This window comes from Oncorhynchus tshawytscha, linkage group LG16, assembly GCF_018296145.1.
Source record: "Oncorhynchus tshawytscha isolate Ot180627B linkage group LG16, Otsh_v2.0, whole genome shotgun sequence".
Lineage (NCBI taxonomy): Eukaryota > Metazoa > Chordata > Actinopteri > Salmoniformes > Salmonidae > Oncorhynchus > Oncorhynchus tshawytscha.
The window spans coordinates 11,622,180-11,645,931 of record NC_056444.1 but is presented as its reverse complement, the minus strand read 5'-3'; the positions used below and the strand labels follow the sequence as shown (position 1 = coordinate 11,645,931).

At 44.9% G+C, this 23,752-nt stretch overlaps 1 protein-coding gene across 1 annotated transcript in view; it reads left to right on the top strand.

The window, feature by feature from the left end:
• The first annotated feature begins 4,114 nt into the window (after positions 1–4,114).
• The window catches only part of LOC112215320 (band 4.1-like protein 3), a 120,317-nt gene continuing 100,679 nt past the window's right edge, over positions 4,115–23,752 (top strand). Inside the window, exon 1 of the mRNA XM_042298770.1 lies at positions 4,115–4,777. The gene's annotated coding sequence lies outside the window, so the exon portion shown is untranslated. The remainder of the gene's footprint in view (positions 4,778–23,752) is intronic.

Genomic DNA, 23,752 nt, shown 5'->3' with positions numbered 1-23,752 from the left:
TCCAGGTGACAGATTTACTTTCAATAATTCATACGAAAGTTGGAACACACCCTTCAAAGGGATGCGGGTAAAGATGAGTGTGGTCTGAGGTGTACTAAGAAGATGTAGCCTACTGACAGTATGTGTCCTGGTGACAGCCTTTGTAATTCTCATCACATTCTAATTGTCTAAAGGGAATTATTAACTGGGTGGTTCGAGCCCTGAATGCTGATTGGCTGACAGCCGTGGTAATATTGGTAACCAGTTTATAATAGCAATAAGGCACCTCGGGAGTTTGTGGTATATGGCCAATATATTATCATACCCAGAGCAAGTTGGTCTGTTAATAGCCTAAACATATTTTTTATCAACTCCCAGAATTTTGCCTCTGAATTTCCCTCTAAATCAGTGGCTGAAAATCAAGCCGTAAACTCATCAGAAATCAGTACTTCTGTGTGCCTTCTCCAATGATGATTGACATTCGGAGATAGGGTCTAATCTGATTATGTCCCATTGGAAGACTATACAATCAGAGATAGAGACTGAAATAGACATTTGCCATGCAATAAACCAGCTGGCCTACTATCTTGGGTTAGTTATTCATTGGTGCATGCACCCCCATTATAATAGCCATTACAGAGACTATCCTTCCAGCCATTGCATTAGGCAGAAAGAAGCAGCAGTGACATTTTTCTGACTACAGTAGGCTAGCTCAGAGGGACAGTAGCAGCATTAGGCTAGCTCAGAGGGACAGTATCAGCATTAGGCTAGCTCAGAGGGACAGTAGCAGCATTAGGCTAGCTCAGAGGGACAGTAGCAGCATTAGGCTAGCTCAGAGGGACAGTAGCAGCATTAGGCTAGCTCAGAGGGACAGTATCAGCATTAGGCTAGCTCAGAGGGACAGTAGCATCATTAGGCTAACTCAGAGGGACAGTATCAGCATTAGGCTAGCTCAGAGGGACAGTATCAGCATTAGGCTAGCTCAGAGGGACAGTAGCAGCATTAGGCTAGCTCAGAGGGACAGTAGCAGCATTAGGCTAGCTCAGAGGGACAGTAGCACCATTAGGCTAGCTCAGAGGGACAGTAGCACCATTAGGCTAGCTCAGAGGGACAGTAGCAGCATTAGGCTAGCTCAGAGGGACAGTAGCAGCATTTATCTCACTCAATAAAAGCCACTGTATTGGAGAGCCAACAGCCAGCCCACAGATGTGATTAATATTTTAACTGACAGTAACATTGACCTATGAGGATTGACCTATCCCGTTATGGAAAGAGGCTTTGCCCAGAATGGGTGTGACTTCTCTTGCTGGGAATGGCTTGTGTGGAAGATGACCAATTGCGCAATATAGGGGCGTGTCTGTGAGGAGCGATGGGTTCGGTTGTAGCGTCGACTGTTAGTGGACAGCGAGAGGACTGTTGTGCAGGTGTGAGAGGCGCTCTACGCTGTCCTGGACTGGATTTACGTCGTCCCGCCAACCAGACGTTTCAGAAATAACGCTATTTATCTTAGAGGATCGTATCAGAGGGCTGGAAAGGACAGTACATCTAAAGGAATCAGGTAAACATATCTTTACAAATGAAGTGTCCCTATACTTGTTTTATTCGGGACGGACTTCAGTGCATGAATGAGAGTAACATCTGTTCGGTTTTGTTTTGGTCACTGCACAGTAGTGTTTTTACTGTGAAGATCGACGGTTGTTTTAAAAGTGTACTTTGTTGCAGTTTTATTTTAGAAGTAGTCAAACCATTTTCGAGGTAACTGTATTGCCTATTGCGGATTTCGTTATTTGCTAAAATGACTTGTTGATAAAACAATATCCCACATCCGTACGCGAGGAAAATGCCATTTTTTCTCTTGACTGATAATTGTATTTATATGCTACTGTATTTGACCGTGTCCTTTCTCCATGACGTCAACAGCTGGTTATACAAAGTATTCTGTGCGTAACGTCGCAGATAATTTGCTTTAATGCCTTGAGAATAGACTGGCTACTGGGTCGTTCCACTTCAAAAAGCACAACAGGATTTCGACACCCACCATCACAGGCTGTTCTGAAATTCTTTCTGTTATTAGAGAAAGATACGATAGCATTCCTGCAACATTATTTTGCTGAGAAATTAAGCTAATTGTTTGCACCCAAATTGGCCATTTTAATGTATAGGATTCATATAATACTCAATAAATCTCGTACCCAACATCCGATTTGTACTAAACTTGTCCAACAATGAGTTAGGCATGAGGAATCCAAAGGTATTGTAACAATGGCATTAGCGGACCGATATAGACCTCTGCAGCGCAGCTAAACTGACCAAGACACACCAACAACACAACAAAACTCCACATAATTCTGCCCAAAAACAATGACAATGTCTCTCAACCAGTGGCATATGGGCTTTTTTTAAAGTGAGCGCTGATGCCTCCCTGTGATAAGCAGTGCTCACTTTGTCCAAAATATTTAGTGTCCATTCCCAGCGCTCCTCTCCAGGGTGCTGTTGGAGAGACCTATCGCTGCAGCCCTCCACCAACGTTCTGTCCCCAAAATAATCTAACATAAATCATGTAGCAGAGAGTATATGGTAGAAAGAGCATGTGGCCTTTCCTGTAGCCTACATGCTGGAGATAACATGTATGACAATGTAATGAGACAGTCCCTTATTTTACATCATGCATGTTTCTACAATCAATTAGCCTAACTAACCTACTTTTTTTACCAGGTAAGTTGACTGAAAACACATTCTCATTTACAGCAACAACCTGGGGAATAATTACAGGGGAGAGGGATGAATGAGCCAATTGTAAACTGGGATTATTAGGTGACTGTGATGGTTTGAGGGTTGGGAATTTAGCCAGGACACTGGGGTTAACACCACTACTCTTACAATAAGTGCCATGGGATCTTTAATGACCGCAGAGAGTCAGGACACCTGTTTAACATCCCATCTGAAAGACAGCACCCTACACAGGGCAGTGTCCCCAATCACTGCCCTGGGGGATTGGGATATTCTTTTAGACCAGAGGAAAGAGTGCCTCCTACTGGCCCTCCAACACCACTTCCAGCAGCATCTGGTCTCCCATCCAGGAACTGACCAGGACCAACCCTGCTTAGCTTCAGAAGCAAGCCAGCAGTAGTATGCAGGGTGGTATGCTGCTGGTACCAATCAAATAAAAAAATGTGCTGACATGTTAACAAATAACATATCCTCTAAACAGGACCGGTCAAACTAAATAGGACCATATGGAATGGATAATCAGGCTACTCACAACTGCTGTCCAGGAGTTTCACCCCATCGGCTAAATTGTCATGATCAGTGGTTTCAAGTTTGTATCTGTCAAAATGAGCTGATCATAGCGAAGAAGAATGAACTTCTGCATTTCCCGTTGCAAATCGGCTAAAGTTGGGTAGCTGATATTCAGAGCTTAAATAGCCAAATTAATTAAGTCACAGGAATTAGGACTAATTAATTAAGCCAATGCAACAGCCTGTTTTACAAACGGTGGTCCTACCACATGGATGGGCATTCATAACATTCCATTGCAGGCCGACGTGGTAGGCTACACCCCAGACAGATGGTCTTTTGGCAGTCTTTTTTGGTCCTGCCCAGACTAGCAGTCTTTTTTTGGTCCAGTCCAGACTAGCAGTCTTTTTTTGGTCCTGCCCAGACTAGCAGTCTTTTTTTGGTCCTGCCCAGACTAGCAGTCTTTTCTAGCAGTCTTTTTGGTCCTGCCCAGACTAGCAGTCTTTTTTGGTCCTGCCCAGACTAGCAGTCTTTTTTGGTCCTGCCCAGACTAGCAGTCTTTTTTGGTCCTGCCCAGACTAGCAGTCTTTTTTGGTCCTGCCCAGACCAGCAGTCTTTTTTTGGTCCTGCCCAGACCAGCAGTCTTTTTTTGGTCCTGCCCAGACTAGCAGTCTTTTTTTGGTCCTGCCCAGACTAGCAGTCTTTTCTAGCAGTCTTTTTCTGGTCCTGTCCAGCCTTGATTTGGCCCAAACATAGACATCTATGTTTAGAAAGGGGAGAGGGGGATACCTCGTCAGTTGTACAACTGAATGCCTTGAACTGAAATGTGTCTTCCGCAGTTAACCCAACCCCTCTGAATCAGAGAGGTTCGGGGGGCTGCCTTAATCCACATCCACGTCTTGCGTCACCCAGGGAACAGTGGGTTAACTGCTTGTTCAGGGGCAGCACGACAGATTTTTACCTTGTTAGCTCGGTGATTCGATCCAGAGCGTTTCTGGTCCAATGCTCTAACCACTAGGCTACCCATCCAGGCATAGTGCTAATGCTAGTTAGCGTTGGTTTACGAAACTACCTCTAACTTCCTTCGTAATGGGCACAGAGACATAAAATGTGTATCCACAAGTTCAGCTGACTCTGGGGAAGTAGATAAAGGGCCTCATTGCTAAAATACTGAAGTATCACTTTAATATCAGCCACAGCACAATGGTCTTTGGCTGTAGACTGTAGAGAAAATATTAGATTAGAATATTAGTCTCTGCGCAGGCAAGAATGTTGACATGCCATGATTGTTGTGTACACTATCAAAAACATTGGTGTTCTGGTTGCAGCTTGGAATAACCACTGCTGTACAAATATTGACGTAGACTAAATTATAACTGTTTGACAAAATATTCTACTGGTATATTTGATCTCTGGGTTATGTTGTTGGCATGTTATGACATGTTACACTTTGAGTGTTAGACTACTGAGTTGTTATGCCATTTTCTCCCCCACATCACTCCGGACCAACCTGAATGGAATTGTGGATGGAATCTGGATATGCTGTATATGACCTGTCATGGTAAGTACAAATACATACTTCCTACATTTACTCACAAAATGAACTACCTGGTTGAGGAGTCTGCCCTTGTCACCTGTCAACAAATGGTGGGATATACTGTAGGGTACAACTGCACAACCATCTCTCTCTCTCTGTCTCTCTCTCTCTCTCTGTCTCTCTGTCTCTCTCTCGCTCTCTCTGTCTGTCTCTCTCTCTCTCTCTCTCTCTCTCTCTCTCTCTCTCTCTCTCGCTCTCGGCAATATTACCCTGTAACTTGTTCCCTCCCTCCCATCTCTCTCTCTCTTTCTCCAATATTTCCCTCTCTCTCTGTCTCTCTCTGTTCCCTATCATCTCTCTCTCTTCTCTCTCTCTCTCTCTCTCTCTCTCTCTCTCTCTCTCTCTCCAGTTTCCTGTAACTTATTCCCTACCATCTCTCTCGCTCTCTCTCTCTCTCTCTCTTGGAAATTTCCCTGGAACTTGTTCCCTACCATCTCTCTCTCTCTCTCTCTCTCTTTCTCTTTCTCTCTCTCTTTCTCCCAGAACAGTGTTTTCCTGTAATCCTTATTTATCTGCAGGTATAAATCAGACTTAGTCTTCTTTCCCAGCAGTAAGTCATAAAGCGCTCCATAACTTGAATGACTGAACAGACAATTTTAATGTAGCAAAACCTATGGGATGATTCTGAATGCTCAAGTGCTGTCAAAGTGCCGGTTCAGCATGATGTAAATATTACACTGGTATACCCTGGCTAGGCCTATTCCAGTGTTCCTGCTCCCTGCCTTGTAGATTGGGAGAAAACATCCGCTGTTAAGGTTGTCAGGGCTTTTGTGCCTGTATTCTTTGTAATTCAACTCTGGTGCAAGGACTTCTGTACTCAAATGATTACTTTTGGTAAAGTAATATACTGTATGGTAACCTGAGCTTCTGAGTGCAAGATCGTTATACACTGATGAAATAGTTATATTTCCTTTTTAAGATTGTAACATAAAATCTCAGATTGCACTGCGCTCTCCCTCATCAAAGTTAGAAGAACCAGCAAGGCTATGCACAAACCAACTCCCTCATCTCTCCTGTCATCTTAGCTTTCAAAACACGCACGCACACACACACACACACACACACACACACACACACACACACACACACACACACACACACACACACACACACACACACACAGACACACACACTAACACTCAGAAATGATGACAGTCGGCACCAGCAGCACCCAGAGAAGGCCTCCACGTGTTGTTTGATATTATAAAATCTGCCACATCTCACACTAGACAAGATCAGAAGTGGATTCCATTCACAATACACTTGTCTACTCAACGAATCATAGACCTACTAGTGACTATTGTACACTGAAAGTCGACTTCCTCTCACCCTGGACTCGGGGCTATATGCATGTTGCATTGATGAGTCCATTTAAAAAGGTGAACGAAACTGCAATGAATAGAGGTAAGGGCCATATTCACAAAGGGTCTCAGAGTAAGAGTGCTGATATAGTATCAGTTTAGCCTTTGTGATCATTTTGGATAAAATGACATGTTTAGGGGGACCTGTCTACGTAAACAACAGGTGTAGACTAACAGTGAAATGCTTACTGATGGGCCCTTCCCCACAACGCAGAGAGATGAATAGGAAAATAATAACAAAGAATAAATACAAAATGAGTAACAATAAATTGGTTATATACACGTGGTACCAGTACCGAGTCGATGTGCAGGGGTACGAGGTAATTGAGGTAGATATGTACATATACTGTAGGAAGGGGAAAAGGTTACTAGGCAACAGGATAGATAATAAACAGTATCAGCAGCGTATGTGATGAGTCAAAATAATTTGTGTAAAAAATGTCAATGCAGATAGTCCTGGTAGCTATTTGGTTAACTATTTAACTAATTATTAGGTTGGTTCTGGACTTGGTGCATCGGTGCCACTTCCTGTGCAGAAGCAGAGAGAACAGTCTACAACTTGGTTGGCTGGAGTCTGACAATTTTAAGGGGCCTTCCTCTGACACTGGCTGGTATAGAGATCCTATAATATCATGGTCCATGTGTGTGAACCATGATAACTCCTTACTGGAAGTTCTCGACCCGTTCCACTACACCCCAGTCGATGTGGAAGGGGTGTGCTCGGCCCTCCTTTTCCTGTAGTCCACGATCAGCTCCTTTGTTTTGCTGACATCGTGGGAGAGGTTGTTGTCCTGGCACCACACTGCCAGGTCTCTGGCCTCCTCCCTATAGGCTGTCTCATTGTCGTCGGTGATCAGGCCAACCACCGTTGAGTAGTCAACAAACGTAGTGATGGTGTTGGAGTCGTGTGCGCCGTGCAGTCGTGAGTGAGCAGGGAGTACATGAGGGGACTAAGCACGCACCCCTGAGGGGCCCCCGTGTTGAGGGTCAGCGTGGCGGATGTGTTGTTGCCTACCCTCACCTGGGGGCAACCCGTCAGGTAGTCAGTATCCAGTTGCGGAGGGAGGGGTTCATGTTTTACACATTTCGGCTACTAATGGAAAACGAAATGCTCATCAACAGACCTTTTTCCACCCCACCAGCATCAAACCAAAGAGCAACAATAATTTGACTCAGTTTTAAGTCAAATCTTTATCAAAAGTGAACATTGAACTGACAAATGTGCCCAGTGGGTAGGTGCTCTCAGCTGACTCAGTGGAGGTCCTTATCATACACTGTGTGATGAGTGTTGCACATTGACTGTAACAGTAATAATGATTTGTTTGTTCATTGACCGTGTCTGCCGTGTTTGGACCTCAAAACCTCTTTTATTGATGTACTCGGCCATGATGAAAAGCTCTTCTCCTCTATTGATGTACTCGGCCATGATGAAAAGCTCTTCTCCTCTAGTGATGTACTCGGCCATGATGAAAAGCTCTTCTCCTCTAGTGATGTACTCGGCCATGATGAAAAGCTCTTCTCCTCTTTTGATGTACTCGGCCATGATGAAAAGCTCTTCTCCTCTATTGATGTACTCGGCCATGATTGAAAAGCTCTTCTCCTCTATTGATGTACTCGGCCATGATGAAAAGCTCTTCTCCTCTAGTGATGTACTCAGCCATGATGAAAAGCTCTTCTCCTCTATTGATGTACTCGGCCATGATGAAAAGCTCTTCTCCTCTTTTGATGTACTCGGCCATGATGAAAAGCTCTTCTCCTCTTTTGATGTACTCGGCCATGATGAAAAGCTCTTCTCCTCTATTGATGTACTCGGCCATGATGAAAAGCTCTTCTCTTCTATTGATGTACTCGGCCATGATGAAAAGCTCTTCTCCTCTAGTGATGTACTCGGCCATGATGAAAAGCTCTTCTCCTCTATTGATGTACTCGGCCATGATGAAAAGCTCTTCTCCTCTTTTGATGTACTCGGCCATGATGAAAAGCTCTTCTCTTCTATTGATGTACTCGGCCATGATGAAAAGCTCTTCTCCTCTAGTGATGTACTCGGCCATGATGAAAAGCTCTTCTCTTCTATTGATGTACTCGGCCATGATTGAAAAGCTCTTCTCCTCTAGTGATGTACTCGGCCATGATGAAAAGCTCTTCTCCTCTATTGATGTACTCGGCCATGATTGAAAAGCTCTTCTCCTCTAGTGATGTACTCGGCCATGATGAAAAGCTCTTCTCTTCTAGTGATGTACTCGGCCATGATGAAAAGCTCTTCTCCTCTATTGATGTACTCGGCCATGATGAAAAGCTCTTCTCCTCTAGTGATGTACTCGGCCATGATGAAAAGCTCTTCTCCTCTATTGATGTACTCGGCCATGATGAAAAGCTCTTCTCCTCTATTGATGTACTCGGCCATGATGAAAAGCTCTTCTCCTCTATTGATGTACTCGGCCATGATGAAAAGCTCTTCTCCTCTATTGATGTACTCGGCCATGATGAAAAGCTCTTCTCTTCTATTGATGTACTCGGCCATGATGAAAAGCTCTTCTCCTCTAGTGATGTACTCGGCCATGATTGAAAAGCTCTTCTCCTCTATTGATGTACTCGGCCATGATGAAAAGCTCTTCTCCTCTATTGATGTACTCGGCCATGATGAAAAGCTCTTCTCCTCTATTGATGTACTCGGCCATGATGAAAAGCTCTTCTCCTCTAGTGATGTACTCGGCCATGATGAAAAGCTCTTCTCCTCTATTGATGTACTCGGCCATGATGAAAAGCTCTTCTCCTCTATTGATGTACTCGGCCATGATGAAAAGCTCTTCTCCTCTATTGATGTACTCGGCCATGATGAAAAGCTCTTCTCCTCTATTGATGTACTCGGCCATGATGAAAAGCTCTTCTCCTCTAGTGATGTACTCGGCCATGATGAAAAGCTCTTCTCCTCTAGTGATGTACTCGGCCATGATGAAAAGCTCTTCTCCTCTATTGATGTACTCGGCCATGATTGAAAAGCTCTTCTCCTCTATTGATGTACTCGGCCATGATGAAAAGCTCTTCTCCTCTATTGATGTACTCGGCCATGATGAAAAGCTCATCTCCTCTAGTGATGTACTCGGCCATGATGAAAAGCTCTTCTCCTCTATTGATGTACTCGGCCATGATGAAAAGCTCTTCTCCTCTATTGATGTACTCGGCCGTGATGAAAAGCTCTTCTCCTCTTTTGATGTACTCGGCCATGATGAAAAGCTCTTCTCCTCTATTGATGTACTCGGCCATGATGAAAAGCTCTTCTCCTCTATTGATGTACTCGGCCATGATGAAAAGCTCTTCTCCTCTATTGATGTACTCGGCCATGATGAAAAGCTCTTCTCTTCTATTGATGTACTCGGCCATGATGAAAAGCTCTTCTCCTCTATTGATGTACTCGGCCATGATGAAAAGCTCTTCTCCTCTATTGATGTACTCGGCCATGATGAAAAGCTCTTCTCCTCTATTGATGTACTCGGCCATGATGAAAAGCTCTTCTCCTCTATTGATGTACTCGGCCATGATGAAAAGCTCATCTCCTGAGTCGATATTGTTCCTTCTGCTGTCTCTGGGCTTTTATATCATTGACTGAAAGATTATTGTTCCAAGTCAAGCGAACAATTGGTGTCAGCGGTCTCAATGATGATGCATAACAGGGTAGGATTTAAGTAGCCTGACTTGCTCATTGATCTTGGGGTCTTTTGACTTGTCATTCACACTGGAGGTCTGACCATGGCCGTTGCTACATATGAGGACACCAAGGTCCGGACCGATGTACTTTCTTTTCTAATTTGAAAAAATATATAACATTAAAAATATATATTTTGTACACAATAAAGAAAACAAATGACAGGTCAACATGTACATATTGCTCCAAGCATTGATCAATGCTTAGAACCCTTCTATTATCGATCTGACTGAGTTCTAATAGCTCCTGCCTCTTTACAAACGAGTGGAAACATGAACAGGGGTTTGTTCATTATGTTTGGCTGTGTCCCCCGGATTGGCCTTTTTAGCAGCACGTTCACCACCCTCTCAGCTGGCTAGCTCCGCCCTCTCTCCGCACAGGTCGAGAGTCTGAGCTGTGAAACAAACTGCCCCAGCTTGCATTAAGCAACTTGAGATGGGGCTGACAGTGTGTTTGCGAGATGGTGGACAAAAGACCATTTTAAAACCGTCCTGGGATTCCTGCCGTGTCTACAGACATCCCCCAAACAAACCAAACCTGGCTTTTGGAGAATGACTGCACAGCTGGTAAATAGTAGCTTCTAGATATGTCAGTCAGTCAGTCAGTCAGGTGGCTATCTGCAGGCAGAGACTCCTATTGCAGTAATGTTGATGGGCTCTGGCTAGTATTACTTACAGGGCCTTCAGAAAGTATTCATACCCCTTGGTTTATTCCACATTTTGTTGTGTTACAGCCTGAATTCTAAATGGATTAAATATGTATTTATTCTTACCCATCGACACTATTTTTATGAATGTTTGTACAAGAAATACAGAAATATCTCATTTACATAGGTATTCACACCCCTGAGTCAATATTTTGTAGAAGCACCTTTGGTGGTGACTACAGCTGTGAGTTGTCTTGGGTATGTCTGTATCAGCTGTGAGTTGTCTTGGGTTTGTCTGTATCAGCTGTGAGTTGTCTTGGGTTTGTCTGTATCAGCTGTGAGTTGTCTTGGGTTTGTCTGTATCAGCTGTGAGTTGTCTTGGGTTTGTCTGTATCAGCTGTGAGTTGTCTTGGGTTTGTCTGTATCAGCTGTGGGTTGTCTTGGGTTTGTCTGGATCAGCTGTGAGTTGTCTTGGGTTTGTCTGGATCAGCTGTGAGTTGTCTTGGGTTTGTCTGGATCAGCTGTGAGTTGTCTTGGGTTTGTCTGTCTTGGGTTGTCTTGGGTTTGTCTGTATCAGCTGTGGGTTGTCTTGGGTTTGTCTGTATCAGCTGTGAGTTGTCTTGGGTTTGTCTGGATCAGCTGTGAGTTGTCTTGGGTTTGTCTGTATCAGCTGTGAGTTGTCTTGGGTTTGTCTGGATCAGCTGTGAGTTGTCTTGGGTTTGTCTGTATCAGCTGTGAGTTGTCTTGTATCAGCTGTGAGTTGTCTTGGGTTTGTCAGCAGCTGTGAGTTGTCTTGGGTTTGTCTGGATCAGCTGAGTTGTCTTGGGTTTGTCTTGGTTGTCTTGGGTTTGTCTGGATCAGCTGTGAGTTGTCTTGGGTTTGTCTGTATCAGCTGTGAGTTGTCTTGGGTTTGTCTGTATCAGCTGTCAGCTGTCTTGGGAGTTGTCTTCAGCTGTGAGTTGTTTGTCTGGATCAGCTGTGAGTTGTCTTGGGTTTGTCTGTATCAGCTGTGAGTTGTCTTGGGTTTGTCTGTATCAGCTGTGAGTTGTCTTGGGTTTGTCTGTATCAGCTGTGAGTTGTCTTGGGTTTGTCTGTATCAGCTGTGAGTTGTCTTGGGTTTGTCTGTATCAGCTGTGCACATCTGGATTTGAGGATTTTCTTCCTTGCAGATTTTCTCAAGCTGAAGTTAGATGGGGAGTGGTGGGGAATAGCAATCTTCAACTCTTTCCACATATTTTCATTGGGATTCAGGTCTGGGCTTTGGCTGGGCCACTCAAGGACCTTCATATTCTTGTTCTGAAGCCATTCCAGCGTTGCTTTGGCTGTATGTTTGGGGTCATTGTCCTGCTGGAACGTAAATCTTCTCCCCCAGTCTGAGGTCGTTTGCACTCTGAAGCAGGTTCTCATCATGGATTTGCCTGTATTTGGCTCTGTTCGTTGTTCCCCCTATTGTTACCAGCCTCCCAGTCCCTGCCGCTGAAAAGCGTCCTCATAGTGTGATGCTGCCACCACCATGGTGTTAGACGGGTGATGAGCTGTGCCTGGTTATCTCCAGACATAGCGCTTTGCATTCAGACTAAAGAGTTAAAAGTTTGTCTAATCAGACCACAGAGTCTTTCACATGCCTTTTTGCAAACTACAGGTGTGCTGTCATGTGCCCTTTTCTCAGGAGTGGTTTCCGTCTGGCCACTCTCCCATTAAGCCCAGATTGGTGAATTGCTATAGAAACTGTTGTCCTTCTGGCAGGTTTTCCCATTTTAGCCAAAGAACTCTGTAGTTCTGTCAGAGTGGTCATTGGGTTATTGGTCAACTCCCTGACCAAGGTCATTCTTGCCCACGTGCTCAGTTAGTCGGACGGACAGCTCTAGGCAGTCTGGGTAGTTCCATATTTTCCGTTTCCCAATGATGCAGACCACTGTGCTCTTAGAAACTTTAAACACTCTAAAAATGGTTTTATACCCTTCCCCAGATATATGCCTCATCACATGTCTATCTTGGAGAACTACGGACAGTTCCTTATACTTCATGGATTCTGCTCTGACATACACTGTCAACTGTGGGACCTTATATAGACAGGTGTGTTTAAAAAAAAAAAGTTCAAACAATGGAATTGGCCACAGGTGGACTCCAATCAAGTTGTCGTGACATCTCAAGGATGATCAAAGGACATTGGATGCACCTGAGCTAAATTTTGAGTGTCATAGCAAAAGGGTGAGAATAAAGTAAATTAGAAATTTCTTTATTTAATTTTCAATAAATGTGCTAAAATGTCTAAAAACATGTTTCACTTTGTCATTATGGGGTATTGTGATGTCATTATTGGGTATTGTGATGTCATTATTGGGTATTGTGATGTCATTATTGGGTATTGTGATGTCATTATTGGGTATTGTGATGTCATTATGGGGTATTGTGATGTCATTATGGGGTATTGTGATGTCATTATTGGGTATTGTGATGTCATTATTGGGTATTGTGATGTCATTATTGGGTATTGTGATGTCATTATGGGGTATTGTGATGTCATTATGGGGTATTGTGATGTCATTAGGGGTATTGTGATGTCATTAGGGGTATTGTGAATGTCATTATGGGGTATTGTGATGTCATTATTGGGTATTGTGATGTCATTAGGGGGTATTGTGATGTCATTAGGGGGTATTGTGAATGTCATTATGGGGTATTGTGATGTCATTATGGGGTATTGTGATGTCATTATGGGGTATTGTGATGTCATTATGGGGTATTGTGATGTCATTATGGGGTATTGTGATGTCATTATGGGGTATTGTGTGTAGATGGGTTAGAGATTATTCTACATTTGTTTTATCCATTTTGAACAACATGTGGAATAAATCAAGGGCTATGAATACTTTCTGAAGGCCCTGTAGCCAGCTAGAAGGATGAGGTAAGAAGCTAATGTTAAACAAAGCCTACCTCAGCGGGAGCAAGAAATACGCTAATGATATCTCATAATACTACTGAGGCTATTGAGACAGACAGTGATGTGGCGCTCAGTGGTGAAGCTGCGATGCATGTAGGAGGAAGCAGAGGAGACACAGAGAGAGAGGTTAGTACAGTGGTTCTCAAACTTAATAAACATGTCAGGACCTTAAGAAAATAAGCTACTGTATGTTTCAATATGAACATCTCCAGCCTATCTTCCCTATAGGTCGACATTACAATCCAATCAAACACGCAAATAACACAGTCGTAAAAATGTCAGATGTTTTCGTTTCTTCGCTGATGCTACGTGTCAGTGAATCATTTCTCCTATTTCCCCCTCCTTTTCAGGGGTACAACATCACAATTGTATAGGTAATAGGCTATGTGTTTGTAGATGGACTGAGGTGAAGGAACTTACATCAGCCAAGGTGGGAATGGCTGGGGTCATTTTTGCTTGTTTTTTGCTGTTCTCCAAATAGCATGTGAAAGTTCTTGAACTGTTTAGGGATTTTGTGGATGAACTAAATCTCAAGCCCCTGGGTCTGACATCAGGGCTGAAGGTTTCACCAACAGCTGGGATTGCTGTGTTAAAACAGGAAGCGTGAGAAACAGAGAAGTACAGGGAAGCACTAATGACATAACCCCACTGTCGATGTGCCCCTGTCTGTAGAATGATGCCTGGGTAGCCTGTTGTGTATTTAGTGGTGAATGGGTAAACATTGATATCCTTAGCTGTGGACTTTTAAATGACTAGATAAACTCAAAAAGCTTTTCAGCTTCAGTACAGCTGCTTGGAGAGCTTACATAATGAATGCAAATAGGTACTCTAGATGGATGTTCGTGACAAAAACACAATTTTCTTTTAGGAGTGCCAGTCCTCGTGGACTTTACTTTTTAATAGATATTTTATTAATACAGAAAGAGGATGGGGTAGCCTACTTTGTCGAGACACACACGTCGTGGCGTTTTGACGATCCTCTGTAGGTTCCACTTCTCATTTGGCTGGCTGTGCTGTGATTGGCTTTCTCTCCAACAAATTGTGCCCACTCTTCACATTGAGTCCACTGTAAAAGTCTGATGGAGGTTTCAGACATCGTTAAAGGTGGTCTGTGTTGAGGGGCTGCCAGAGCCCATTTGCTCAGCAAAGCAATTATAGTCTCTGTCTTATTAGATAGAGTGCCGGGAGAAATAAAAGGAAGTCTGGAGCATGGAAGAGGAGTGTTCCATCACCTCAGTCAGTGTGTGTGGGACTAAGCTTGTGTGTGTAACCATCCCTGGAACGTGATACTGAGCTACTCCACTCCTCCTCACCATGGGCCATGTCTGCTCTGACTGACTCAACAGCAGTACCTACATGGGGGGACCACATACACACACACACACAGACAGACAGTGTCATCTCTTCTGTACGCACCATGCAGACAGTCAGACAGACAGTGTCATCTCTTCTGTACGCACCATGCAGACAGACAGACAGACAGACAGTGTCATCTCTTCTGTACGCACCATGCAGACAGTCAGACAGACAGTGTCATCTCTTCTGTACGCACCATGCAGACAGACAGACAGACAGACAGACAGACAGACAGTGTCATCTCTTCTGTACGCACCATGCAGACAGACAGACAGACAGTGTCATCTCTTCTGTACGCACCATGCAGACAGACAGACAGACAGACAGTGTCATCTCTTCTGTACGCACCATGCAGACAGTCAGACAGACAGTGTCATCTCTTCTGTACGCACCATGCAGACAGACAGACAGACAGACAGACAGACAGTGTCATCTCTTCTGTACGCACCATGCAGACAGACAGACAGAGACAGACAGACAGTGTCATCTCTTCTGTACGCACCATGCAGACAGACAGACAGACAGACAGTGTCATCTCTTCTGTACGCACCATGCAGACAGTCAGACAGACAGACAGACAGTGTCATCTCTTCTGTACGGACCATGCAGACAGACAGACAGATTACCGATTACATCAGTATCAGCCAGTAGCTATCATCTCTCTCTTTGTTGAATGAAGACACGTGTCTGCTTTGTGCTGGACTCGCCCCACGCTGTGAATAATTGAGGATCTATTTAACCAGTCCTTTCCTCTGCAGTGACATTCAAGCACAAGATAGGTGAAAGTAAATTGGTGATCATTCTCGATATTCCTTTGACTTAGCCTGTGTTTTTCAGTCAACATGAAGGAGAGGAGACAAGGAGAGGAGACAAGGAGTGATGCTTTATCAGTCTAACAGTATGTAAATAGCCATGTACAGTCAGTGTAATTACAGTGTAGATATCTGTGAGCTTTGCATTTCTAATGATAGATTAAACCCTATAGGCTTCAGGGTCTGCAGTATAGCCGAACATGCATGTTACTTAATGGGACATTGAACTCGTGAATTAAGCATGGTGGTGGTGGTGGTGTGTTCGTTGAATGGCGTCCAGTCTCGTGAAGACAGGAGGAGAATTCTAACACACCAGTTCAGCTGCTGGGTCCATAAAGAGGATGGATGGGAGAAGCAGACCAGTCTGTAATGTTGTTTTATGGCCCTGTGGCTTTCCCTTCCCTTCATCTAGCGAATCAATCTGTCGCTCCTGATATTACACTTTCTTGCCGATTCTTCATTTTTTTTGAATTAGTTGTGGTTTAAATGACTGTGGGTTAGATCATGGTGCTGGTAACCAGGACTGTGGATTAGATCATGGTGCTGGTAACCAGGCATGTGGGTTAGATTAGGGTGCTGGTAACCAGGCATATGGGTTAGATCATGGTGCTGGTAACCAGGCATATGGGTTAGATTAGGGTGCTGGTAACCAGGCCTGTGGGTTAGATCATGGTGCTGGTAACCAGGCCTGTGGGTTAGATCATGGTGCTGGTAACCAGGCCTGTGGGTTAGATCATGGTGCTGGTAACCAAGCCTGTGGGTTAGATCAGAGTGCTGGTAACCAAGCCTGTGGGTTAGATCATGGTGCTGGTAACCAGGCCTGTGGGTTAGATCATGGTGCTGGTAACCAGGCCTGTGGGTTAGATCATGGTGCTGGTAACCAGGCCTGTGGGTTAGATCATGGTGCTGGTAACCAGGACTGTGGGCTAGATCATGGTGCTGGTAACCAGGCCTGTGGGTTAGATCATGGTGCTGGTAACCAGGCCTGTGGGTTAGATCATGGTGCTGGTAACCAGGCCTGTGGGTTAGATCATGGTGCTGGTAACCAGGTCTGTGGGTTAGATCATGGTGTTGGTAACCAGGTCTGTGGGTTAGATCAGAGTGCTGGTAACCAGGCCTGTGGGTTAGATCATGGTGCTGGTAATGCCAGGCCTGTGGGTTAGATCATGGTGCTCGTAATGCCAGGCCTGTGGGTTAGATCGTGGTGCTTGTAACCAGGCCTGTGGGTTAGATCATGGTGCTGGTAACCAGGCCTGTGGGTTAGATCATGGTGCTGGTAACCAGGCCTGTGGATTAGATCATGGTGCTGGTAACCAGGCCTGTGGGTTAGATCATGGTGCTGGTAACCAGGTCTGTGGGTTAGATCATGGTGTTGGTAACCAGGTCTGTGGGTTAGATCAGAGTGCTGGTAACCAGGCCTGTGGGTTAGATCATGGTGCTGGTAATGCCAGGCCTGTGGGTTAGATCATGGTGCTGGTAACCAGGCCTGTGGGTTAGATCATGGTGCTGGTAACCAGGCCTGTGGGTTAGATCATGGTGCTGGTAACCAGGCCTGTGGGTTAGATCATGGTGCTGGTAACCAGGACTGTGGGTTAGATCATGGTGCTGGTAACCAGGCCTGTGGGTTAGATCATGGTGCTGGTAACCAGGCCTGTGGGTTAGATCATGGTGCTGGTAACCAGGCCTGTGGGTTAGATCATGGTGCTGGTAACCAGGTCTGTGGGTTAGATCATGGTGTTGGTAACCAGGTCTGTGGGTTAGATCAGAGTGCTGGTAACCAGGCCTGTGGGTTAGATCATGGTGCTGGTAATGCCAGGCCTGTGGGTTAGATCATGGTGCTCGTAATGCCAGGCCTGTGGGTTAGATCATGGTGCTTGTAACCAGGCCTGTGGGTTAGATCATGGTGCTGGTAACCAGGCCTGTGGGTTAGATCATGGTGCTGGTAACCAGGCCTGTGGGTTAGATCATGGTGCTGGTAACCAGGCCTGTGGGTTAGATCATGGTGCTGGTAACCAGGCCTGTGGGTTAGTACAGAGTGCTGGTAACCAGGTCTGTGGGTTAGATCAGAGTGCTGGTAACCAGGCCTGTGGGTTAGATCATGGTGCTGGTAATGCCAGGCCTGTGGGTTAGATCATGGTGCTCGTAATGCCAGGCCTGTGGGTTAGATCATGGTGCTGGTAACCAGGCCTGTGGGTTAGATCATGGTGCTGGTAACCAGGCCTGTGGGTTAGATCATGGTGCTGGTAACCAGGTCTGTGGGTTAGATCATGGTGCTGGTAACCAGGCCTGTGGGTTAGATCAGAGTGCTGGTAACCAGGACTGTGGGTTAGATCAGAGTGCTGGTAACCAGGCCTGTGGGCTAGATAAGAGTGCTGGTAACCAGGCCTTTGGGTTAGATCATGGGGCTGGTAATGCCAGGCCTGTGGGTTTGATTCCCTTATGGGCCACAAATAGTTTTTGTCACTGTTTGTGTCAAAAGGTTTTAGTCTAACAAAATGGATCCTAGTCCTCCTGGTTTATCAGACAAATCTTGGTATTACTGACACACTGATGGGTTTTTAATTTCATTCTTGCTTCCATCCTTGACATTAGGGCACAGTAGTGTGCAACAGTAATGCAGGTGACTGTGTTCATTTGAAATGGAACACTAATCTGTTGGTGGCGAGGGATTGGGGGTTTACTACAGTCATCCAGATTAGCTGTAATCCAATGGCTAAATCACAGTTTTGGACAATGTGTGTCTGGATTGGTCATAGGCTGGACAGATTCTGCAGGGTGTGAAGAGACAGTGTAATCATCAAGGAAAAGGGCAGCTTCTAGGGCAGTTGTGAGGTATTGAATGTTGATTGAATGTTGATAGAATGTTGTTGACAGCTGGTAGTGTATCTGTGCTTGGACCACACTAACACATTGAGGAATTTGAGGCATAATTTAGATGATTTATGTATAGGGCTTTTTTTTTTGGAGAGGCTAAGTGACGATTACCCGGCCTATACTCTCAGGTAAGAGAAAGTGATGGTGTTTTAGCCCTGTTATAGGTTGACCCTGGAGAGTGGCTCTCTTAGCCTTGGGCACCACTTCAGCACAATCTGATTTTAGCCTCTCTCCCACAGCTTCTTCACACTATTACATGGCAGTATCCTGCTGGCAGAGAGATGGATACGACCCCATCAGCAATACATCAATAGCATGACATGGAATGCTTACGATATGAAATTCATCAAGTGTTTTCTAAACGAACATAGTGCCATGCTGACTTGCTCTCAGGAAACAGTCGTACATTTTGTCCGTACAGTCATTATCACGTCTGGTTATATTGCCTGCCAGAACAGCCCGTAATAACAGGATTCAGGGCTCCCTTCATCTTCTCTCTTCCGTTATTTCGCTCACTCACTTGCTACACACACACACACACACACACACATACACACACACACACTCATCTAAAGTGTGATTGGCGATGTGATGGGTTTCTATTCGACTCGTGGGAAACTGACAATGGAATACTGGGCTACTGACACTGGCAGGCTAAAATGATTATGATCGTCCGTGAAGAAACATTTAGATTTGTACTCCATTCAGATCCTTACACTTGAGTACACTCTGTAAGAATTCACTGAGTTTCAAAATGTGGTTGTGCATCAACACTTTTCCCCTTGTTACACTTGTCGTGTCTTTGGCTATGCCGGATTAAGTGATATGACATGCTATTCTATAAAATAATTTATCCGTAATTAATATTACCTGATTGAGCTAATCATGTAAATGTAATTAACTAGAGAGTCGGGGCACCACAAAATAATATTTATAGAGCTGTTATCTTCCGAATAAACTCTTAAAGACCTAGTAATATTTTACATCAATAGCAGTCAATATTAATCGTCACCTTAATTCAGTCTCATCTGAAAGTTGTAAATTCTTGGTTATCTTCATGAACCCTGGCTAACAAGTTGAATCAGCAATACAAAATTGGGTTTCATTATTTATTTAGTAAATACCTAACTAATCACACAGAATTACATATACACAGAATTAATCATACCTTGATTACAAATTACGTCATAAAGGAAAACGTCCCTAGCGGGCGGAACAGATATGACAGCTGGATACACAAAAGAAAAGGGACTGGGTTTGAGTGAAAGTGCGGGAAGACTGAGGACCAAAGGAAGAAGCTGTGCTTTCGTAAATACAGTATTTTATGCATTCTAAATTACTGCCCATTTGGAAAAGGAAAATGCAATAAATATTTACTCTGAGCTGCGCTTCTGTCGGTTGGTGGTAGATGGAAGGCCGTGTTGCCCAACCGAGTCCTTTGTCCTTTGAAGAATGTCTCTGGTGGTCAATTGAATACGTTGTAGTAACGTCGTTGTGTGATAGACGGGATACTCTGTCTGTTCCTTCCTAACCCTCGTTTGCAGCTGCTGTTGCTAACTCAACGGCTAGGAGGTATCACTTCTGTAGTGAATAAGAGTTCAAAGTTCATACCATTCGTAACCAAAGCTCACGCTGATGTTGGCTTCGTTCTGTAGTTATTATCTGAACCATTCTGACATCGGACCGTCGTCCTCACATCCTCGGAACAGGAGGTTACATTTTCGTCAAGGGCTTATATAGTGGAGGGAGAAAAGGTGTTTACAACCTATGTCTCTTCACGTTGGCAGGCCAATGAGTCGGGCATAATTCACTCATGAAAACCCCATTCTCACATTTTAGAAGAATAATTTCATTAAATTGAACAACAATTCCATGTGAATCCGATAACTCTGTTGTGTAGACTTTACACTGTAGAGTTTATGTCATCTTATCATTGATGAGAATGTCTCAGATGACAACCAAACTGGCATCATATTCATTAAGTACCACCGCATATGTTCAATTGGTTGGATTACTAGAATATAGTTCATTTCCCCCCACCTTCTGATGTTCCCAGAATCTCTATGTTAACCAAGGGGTTTTCAAATGTAACATCAGTAGGGTAGAGAGAGGAAAAAGGGGGGAGAGGTAGTTATGATCTCGGATCCAAGATGGCGTAGCAGTCGGACGTCTTGTCGTGTCGTGTCCCTTGTATATATCGTATATATAGTTTTTTTTAACATATTTTTCTTCGCATATCTTTTAAAACATTTTGCTAAACCTCAACTTCTAAATACTCTCCTGCAACCCGCCTCACCCAATGTAGCTATTTTTCTCCAAAGTACTTATATTTACTTCGAATCCCCTCAACTGAAGCTAGCCAGCTAACTACCAGGTATCAGTCAACAAACCATTGCTAGCGGTCTTCAGCTAACCGGTCATCAGCTAACCTTTAGCTCGGAAAGCTCTCGCCAGTTCGAACAACGCGACTCTAACCAGAGCATAACGGACCTATATATATATATTTTTTTTATCCCCGGATTCCCACCGTAAACGGAACATTTTCAGCTGGATCTTCACAACTAGCTAACTAGCTAACCGCAACCCCGGATGTTTACTCCTGGCTAGCGTTTCCACCCACTTAGCTTGAAGCTAGCCCGGCCAGAGCTCCTGTGCTACCACCGAAGCATACTCCTGGGCTACAATATCCGGACCCACGACCGGTCTATCGATGTCACCGCATGAAGAGGCATAAACAGACTCACCCCATCGCGACGCCCCCCAAAGGCTAACTTTCTAGCCCTTGCTATCTCCTTGCTTGCTAATTCGGCCTGCTAACTGCTAGCTTGTTTAGCCCCGGTCCGCTAACTGCTACCTTGTTTAGCCCCGGCCTACTAACTGTTAGCTTGTTAGCACAGGCCTGCTAACCGTCTGAATCGCCGCGTCCCAAACACTCACTGGACCCATATTTACTTTCAATCTCTTTTCGATTTTTAATTTGTTTATACCTTCCGGTAACCTGCCTCACCCAATGTGATACGGAATCGCTATTATTTTTAATTTTTAGAACACACTCAAGAACCTCCAGAAGCTAACCAGCTAACTAGCTACAAGCTATTTAGTCATTGTTAGCCACTGCTAGCGGCTTTTACCTTACCTGGATAATACTCGCCAGTCCAGCTTCCCTGCCCCATCCACCGCTGCCCCCTGGACACTGATCACTTGGCTACATAGCTGATGCATGCTGGACTGTCCATTAATCACGGTACTCCATTCTGCTATTATTTATGTTTTATCTGTCGGCCCCAGCTGCACTCAGGCTCTGTGTGTAGTTAATCCGACCCCTCCCTGCCTAGTCATCGCCATTTTACCTGCTGTTGTTGTGCTAGCTGATTAGCTGTTGTTGTCTCACCTACTGTTTTAGCTACTGTTTTAGCTAGCTCTCCCAATTCAACACCTGTGATTACTGTATGCCTCGCTGTATGTCTCTCTCAAATGTCAATATGCCTTGTATACTGTTGTTCAGGTTAGTTATCATTGTTTTAGTTTACAATGGAGCCCCTAGTTCCACTCTTCATACCCCTGATACCTCCTTTGTCCCACCTCCCACACATGCGGTGACCTCACCCATTACAACCAGCATGTCCAGAGATACAACCTCTCTCATCATCACCCAGTGCCTGGGCTTACCTCCGCTGTACCCGCACCCCACCATACCCCTGTCTGCGCATTATGCCCTGAATATATTCTACCATGCCCAGAAATATGCTCCTTTTATTCTCTGTCCCCAACGCTCTAGGCGACCAGTTTTGATAGCCTTTAGCCGCACCCTCATTCTACTCCTCCTCTGTTCCGCGGGTGATGTGGAGGTAAACCCAGGCCCTGCATGTCCCCAGGCACCCTCATTTGTTGACTTCTGTGATCAAAAAAGCCTTGGTTTCATGCATGTCAACATCAGAAGCCTCCTCCCTAAGTTTGTTTTACTCACTGCTTTAGCACACTCTGCTAACCCTGATGTCCTTCCCGTGTCTGAATCCTGGCTCAGGAAGGCCACCAAAAATTCTGAGATTTCCATACCCAACTATAACATTTTCTGTCAAGATAGAACTGACAAAGGGGGAGGAGTTGCAGTTTACTGCAGAGAGAGCCTGCAAAGTAATGTCATACTTTCCAGGTCCATACCCAAACAGTTCGAACTACTAATTTTGAAAATTACTCTCTCCAGAAATAAGTCTCTCACTGTTGCCGCCTGCTACCGACCCCCCTCAGCTCCCAGCTGTGCCCTGGACACCATTTGTGAATTGATCGCCCCCCATCTAGCTTCAGAGTTTGTTCTGTTAGGTGACCTAAACTGGGATATGCTTAACACCTCGGCAGTCCTACAATCTAAGCTAGATGCCCTCAATCTCACACAAATCATCAAGGAACCCTCCAGGTACAACCTTAAATCTGTAAACAAGGGCACCCTCATAGACGTCATCCTGACCAACTGGCCCTCCAAATACACCTCTGCTGCCCTCGACCAGCACAAAAATATCCTGTGGCGGACTGCAATAGCATCGAATAGTCCCCGCGATATGCAACTGTTCAGGGAAGTCAGGAACCAATACACGCAGTCAGTCAGGAAAGCTAAGGCCAGCTTCTTCAGGCAAAAGTTTGCATCCTGTAGCTCCAACTCCAAAAAGTTCTGGGACACTGTGAAGTCCATGGAGAACAAGTGCACCTCCTCCCAGCTGCCCACTGCACTGAGGCTAGGTAACACGGTCACCACCGATAAATCCATGATTATCGAAAACTTCAACAAGCATTTCTCAACAGCTGGCCATGCTTTCCGACTGGCTACTCCAACCTCAGCCAACAGCTCCGCCCCCCTCCCCCCCGCAGCTACTCGCCCAAGCCTCTCCAGGTTCTCCTTTACCCAAATCCAGATAGCAGATGTTCTGAAAGAGCTGCAAAACCTGGACCTGTACAAATCAGCTGGGCTTGACAATCTGGACCCTCTATTTCTGAAACTATCCGCTGCCATTGTCGCAACCCCTATTACCAGCCTGTTCAACCTCTCTTTCATATCGTCTGAGATCCCCAAGGATTGAAAGCTGCCGCAGTCATCCCCCTCTTCAAAGGGGGAGACACCCTGGACCCAAACTGTTACAGACCTATATCCATCCTGCCCTGCCTATCTAAGGTCTTCGAAAGCCAAGTCAACAAACAGGTCACTGACCATCTCGAATCCCACCGTACCTTCTCCGCTGTGCAATCGGGTT